Source organism: Pseudonaja textilis, chromosome 10 (genome assembly GCF_049901715.1).
Source record: "Pseudonaja textilis isolate UNSWEBS1 chromosome 10, rPseTex1.2, whole genome shotgun sequence".
Classification (NCBI taxonomy): domain Eukaryota; kingdom Metazoa; phylum Chordata; class Lepidosauria; order Squamata; family Elapidae; genus Pseudonaja; species Pseudonaja textilis.
In genome coordinates, this window is record NC_141999.1 from 1,347,446 (window position 1) to 1,353,445 (window position 6,000).

The 6,000-nt window shown below is 52.7% G+C and overlaps 1 protein-coding gene across 1 annotated transcript in view; it reads right to left on the minus strand.

Annotated features, from left to right (window-relative positions):
• HPCA (hippocalcin) overlaps nt 1–5,074 on the minus strand; it is a 31,055-nt gene extending 25,981 nt beyond the window's left edge. Inside the window, exon 1 of the mRNA XM_026702856.2 lies at nt 4,891–5,074. The gene's annotated coding sequence lies outside the window, so the exon portion shown is untranslated. The remainder of the gene's footprint in view (nt 1–4,890) is intronic.
• Nucleotides 5,075–6,000: the final 926 nt, after the last annotated feature.

Consider the following 6,000-nt stretch of genomic DNA (forward strand, 5'->3'; position numbering starts at 1 on the left):
GAAGTCTGTGCTGACCAGATCTTGGGCTTTCTAAGCCCATTTTGGAGGGGGAAGCTTGGGTTCTATCATGAGGACAGGTGAGTGGTCCTTGGGGGAAGCGCAGGTTGGCCCCACCCTAGAAGAAAGCTGAGGTGGATGAGTTTGTGTTTGGAGTTCTTGTATTAAGTGGGTCATCATCTCCCTTTTGAGAAATGGAATTTTTGCAGCAGAAGAAAGGCAAGACTGGAGAGGGAGGGAAGGAGGGAGGGCGGGAAAGTATTGTGGCTTCATTAATATTTCACTTTCCCCCTCTGCAGCCTGTCTGTAATTGCAGTCCAAGTGACCAAGGAATGAATCCAAAGAGCAATGAAGGATGCTGTGATTCTGAGCATCTCGGCTCTCCCCAAACCCTCCACCCTGCCTGGTGCCTGACTCTGTCTTTCAGCAAAAGGTTTGCTCTTTTTGCTCGAGCCTCCAAGATTGGCAGATAGCCTGAGTTTGGCTCCCAAGCCACGCCAGGAATGTCCGAGGGGCGCCGGCCTGCTTGCCTCAGCAGCCCCTCGCATCCCAACTGGTCCCCTTCAGGCATGCAGGCACTTTGGCCCCCAAGGGTCAAAGGCCCCCATCTCCTCTGCAGCCCAGGGAGAGCAGACCGATGCAAAGGCCTTTCCCTTTCACTGTTAGATCCAACGTTCTCGTGCTGGTCCACGTCTTCACAGAACCAACACCAGTGATTCCTTCACGGTGTGTATCTCTGGCCCTTTGCATGGTTAAATTTTCAACCGTGGTTGCTCCAAAGAGGATGCAGGGCATCCTCTCTAATCCTAGGGGGTCTGCGCAGCTGGTTCTACACCTAGATCCTCCTTGGTATTCAAGACACACGTTGCTCTCTCCTTAGGACGCAGCCTACTTGGCTCTCTTCCAGCCTTCGCCCACAGAAGAGGAACTAGAGGGAAGCAATCTGGGCACCGAAAAGTGAGAATTGATGCCAGCTGGCAATAAACTGCGGCAATATGCCAGCTCTGCTCCCCTCGTATCTCCTCTCCTCATCAAGTGCACATCCTCCACTTGGGATGGGACTAAGCCAAAAGTCAGGCCAAGAAAAAAGGTGCTACCAGATGCCAAGAGTTTTCCCAGGGTGAAAGAGGGAAGATGCCCCGAGAGTAGGCAGGCGGTTGATGGAAGCCACAAATGGGAAACCCTTAGATCAGCCCTGGGCCATCCTCTCAGCCGCCTCTCCTTCCCCAGGAGGAGCAATGCCATGCCACCCACCCAAAATGCCCCCCCCCCACCAGCCATTAGCACAACGCAGGACAGGTAAAGTGCACCTTTCTTTACCAGGGTGTCAGAAATAGCAGTCGCTCAGAAATTTACATGTCAGTAAAATGTTCTCCTTACTTCATTTTGTCTCCTTGGCTGTTTAGTTACATCACCAAAGTAATTTCTAAAAGATTATTTCCACTATACAAAAGTTCCTCTCGACCAAATATTGACCATGGATGTATAAAATGTCATCTCGCTTTAGGATTACAAGTGTAATTTATTTATTCCCAAATTATTGCGTGGGGGGGATTTTCTTTTAGCCTCTGTTTAGTTTTTGCTTTCTTTCTTGTATTCTTTTAAACAAATCTCTGATGTTTTAGTCATGCAGTTTAAATAAATCCATTAAAAGTGTTTCTGGATCTGAAACATTTATGAAATGCCTAATCAGAAACTCATCCTGGTGTACATAAATATTTTTTTCAAGCAGGCAGGGGCTGATTGGAGTTGTAGTCCAACAAAACTGGAGCCATTAAATTCTAGACAGCTCCTTTCCTTAACTGCAAGGAGAAAACTGAAGTTAGTTTATACGTGCCTCACATCTGCAGAATACTTCCTTTCATAACTTGTTCAGTTTTTCTCAGGAAAATTGTTTCTGCTCTTTCTCTCAATTTTTCAGTAACGATTTGTATTCTGCTTTGCTCCAACTGTCTGATGTTAGATTGGGTTGAAAAGCTGACTTTAATTTCTAGGGGAAAGAATAACTAGATTCTACATTGAGAGACTTTTAAAATATTGGTGATGCCTTAATTTCTCCTTCATCTAAGAAAATGGGCCTGGATATTTATGGCCCTTGAAAGCATAAATAAGCCAAAGATTCTTGAATCCATGACAATGTTTCTCCTCTTTCCAAGACATGGAAAGTAATAATTTATGGAAAACCAGAGGCAGTTCCTTGATTAACAGAAACTCTGGCCATCCAAAGCATCCTTCAGCACAAGGATGGAGCTGGAAGGACCTAAAGGTCCACCTGTGGGTAACTATTTTCTGCCCAAATTCTGCATCTCTCCAACTAAAGCCAGAAAGAAGTGGATGAAGACTATCCTTCAAATGAGGAATTTTAATTGTCTCTCTTTCTTACCTGAGTAAGGGTACTTAATGCAAAAAAGGCATATGTTAAGAGTAAAGTTGGACTGCAATTCTTTCCTTTTTGGTGGAAATGGGAGGCAAGCCTTTGCTCCTTCAGCAACTCCGTCCCCCTGGGAGTGGAGAAAAGACCTGAGAGGACAGTTGCTTCAAGAGGCTGGTCCTTCCTTGAAGCCCACCTGAAATTGCCCCCCATAATCTGTACCCACCAACACGTAGCCGTTCCTATTCAATGGGAAGTTGATTTCCGGCGGACTATTCACTCCCAATGAAACAGGCAAGTAATGGCTGCTCCCTAATGTCCCTTTCAGGAAGTCTAAAGCAGAAGGAAGATCAGAAGACCATGATTCGGTCATGCCATGCCAGAAGCTTTATCTGCGGGAAAAGATCATGCATGAAATCTCCGGCTCCGTCTCACCCGTGGATCTACTTCAAGACCAGCCAAAGTCAGCAGATGTTGCGACCTGGTTGAAAGCCAAAGGAGGAGGAAGCGGCCACCTACTTTTTCAATATTATATGATCCCAGAATCATCCGATGTAGCCTGATGGTAATCGTGGAGGGAGGGTGGCTGGACCTGCAGCTACGGGGCCAACGGTTGCCATCCAACAAAAGACCGATCCATGAGGCAGCACATGAATAAAACCCAGGATGTGCAGGAGTTCTTTTGCCACATCTGGATTTTCTCTGCCAGTCGCTCTCAAGATGAAGCTCTTGGAATCCCTCCCCTGACCCCCCGTTGCCTTTTTCCTAAGCCATGAAGTCCAAAATGGGCCGTTTTTTCTCTCAGATGCAAATGGCTCCAGAGGGCTTTTACTGCACACCTTTTCCAGTGTGAGGCAAGAATAACATATACCCAAGTGTGGTCTCACAACGGACGTACACAAGATACAACCATGCTGGCAATTTCCTTCCTCTCTTTTCTCGAAGGAGCCTCAGAGATTACCTGCATTCCCAGCAGCTGCAGAAGCCGGCTGGGTCTTTTGAAGAGATCCAGGCCAGCGGTCATCAGCAATGGCTCCTTCAGGGTCAGGGACCTGGCCATTGTGTCTCATTGGGCGTGGCCACTGCCAGGACAATCTCTGCCTCTGGGACTTTGCAGGGGAGAATTGACTGGGAATCCCATGGCAAAAACAAGACAGGTGTAATAAAGAAGAAATTGCAGCGTATAGACTCCTAATCCAAGCTGAAGTCTTCCCACCTCTTGCACAATGAACACACTGAGCCGATAAATAAATATCAGATACAGCACTAACGGAGCCATTAGGAGAGATTGCCAGCCCTTGGTAGTGTGGGACCCTGCTCTCATTTTAACCAATTGGGGCTGGCACAGCTTATTGTGAGAGGGGCGAGACCTGGCTGGTCTCAGAAGGAAATGGGGGGGGGGGGTAGCTGAAGACCAGGCTAGGAAATCCGAAAGGGCATCCTAGAAGAACGTGGAGAGGCAGGCAGGTTTCCCTGAAGTTACCCAGAAAACTGCCCGAGCAGTCCATGAAGTGCAAAGGACCGAGCGTCACCTTTTTCACCCCCTGCAAAATCCCCCACGCACAAATGGCAGAGCAAATGGTCATAAAAATAGCAATCGAGACTCCCGAGGACTGGGGTGAATTGCTGGGGGGGCGGGGGGAGGAAAGGGCTTTAGGAGCATTCAGGAACTGGTACCACCAGCAGCCCCTGGCTCTCCCTGCCATGATCCCTGATCTATGCTGGTGGGGGGGAGAATCTCTGTCCATCTCCAGCTGTGGCTGCTGATCCTGGCCAGGCAAGCGCAGCAGGCGGGGGGGAGGCGGATCTCGCTCCCCCTTCCTTGGGCAGGGGAAGATGTTGGATGCCCCCCCTCCAGAGGGTTCTCCCCGTCTGCCACCAGGCAGCGATGGCGGGGCTCCCCCGCACCTGCTGCCCCGGGGGATCGCTGCACAGGGGCAGGGAGGGGACAGTCCAGTTCCAGCTGGAGTCGCCACTGGTGTGTGTGTGTGGGGGGATTAGCACGCATCTCTTTGTACGCAGCCGGGAAGCGCTGCTCCTCCCGGAGCCCAGTTCAACTTTCCACCCACCTCCAGGACAGGCAGCCTCAGCCCAGTCCCCGCGGGGGCGGCACATCTCCCCCCCCGCCGCCGCCTCCCCCCCCAGGGATCTCTGCAGAGGGATCCCACCCCCCCCGCGGTCCCCGAGGGGCAGCGAGCCGTCCCGCTCCTCTCGTGCAGGGGCAGCGGCGACCCAGGCGAGCCGGGCACTTCGGCCAGTGGGACAGCGGAGGGGGCGGGGGGGGGGTCCGGGGTCTCCCGTCCCTCCGCAAAGGGCAGCCCGAGTTCTCTGCGCTGATTCCTGAAGCGATCCTAGAACGTCGCCCTCCCCCAAGCGGGGCGGGGGCGGCTGGAATCGGTCGCAGGCGGCCTCTTTGGCGCGCTCCGACGGTGCCGTCCCCGTGCAAGGGCGCCCACCCGCCAGCTGCACCGCCTCCTCCGCTGTGCCGAGAGCGGAGCGCGCCGCCTCCCCGCGCGGTCTACCTGGCCGGCGGCTGGGGGATCCCGACGATCGCGAGGGCTGCTAAGCGAGCGCCAGCGACTCTCCCTGCCGCATCTTCCGCCGCCGCCTCCTCCTTACAACCGCTGGAGCCGGAGCGGCACGCGCTGCCCGCCCGGGCGAGAAGGAGGGGCTCCGGCAAAGGCGGGGAGGAGGGCCCTGCAGCTCCCCCGGCGGGGCTGCCCGGAATCTCCCCTCCCGCCGAGGGAGTCCCGAGCCCGCCTGGCCTGCGCCCTCCTGCCCAGCCCAGGGAAGGCGCCGCTGGGCGCAGCAGAGCCCACCCCCCCGAGCGCCCCCCCTCCCTGCGGGGTGGTACAGTCCGGCGGGGACGGAGAGGGTCGTCGCTTCGGAGGGCTCTCCGGGCGGGTCCGGTGCTCCCGGGGGCCCGGCCCGCCTCCCGCGAGCCGCTTCCTCCGCCCGGGAGGGCCGGGGGGGCTGCCGAGGAAAACGCTGGAAACAGGCAAAGGCGCCACTAAAAATAAGCTGAAAGGGAGAACAATCCCCTCACCCTTGCAAGTTGCCTACGGACAAAGAGTGAGGGAGATGCTGCTGCTAATATGGCTCTGCTCTCCCCTTACAACATCTTGAATCTCCCAGGATCTATGCAAGGGCCCTCCAGCCTTCAAAACTGTAGAGATGATAGGAGATTTTAGGAGAAGCCCTGCCACTCTACTGTCCCTTACAATACTAGACAACACGGTATCCACAGTAGACACAGTCAAGTTTCTAGGTTCTATAATATATCAGGACTTAAAATGGACACCTAACCTCAAAAATGTCATTAGAAAAGCACAACTAAGAATATTCTTGTGCCAACTTCAAAAACTCAGGCTGCCCAAGGAGTTGATGATACAGTTCTACAAAGGAATCAAAGTCATTTGCTCTCATGTACAGGTGAAACTTGAAAAATTAGAATATCATGCAAAAGTTCATTTATTTCAGTAATGCAACTTAAAAGGTAAAACTAATATGTGAGATAGACTCATTACATGCAAAGCAAGATAGTTCAAGCTGTGATGTGTCATAATTGAGAGGGAAAGCCTCAAAAGGTAATTGCAAAAGAAGTTGGATGTTCCCAAAGTGCTGTATCGAAG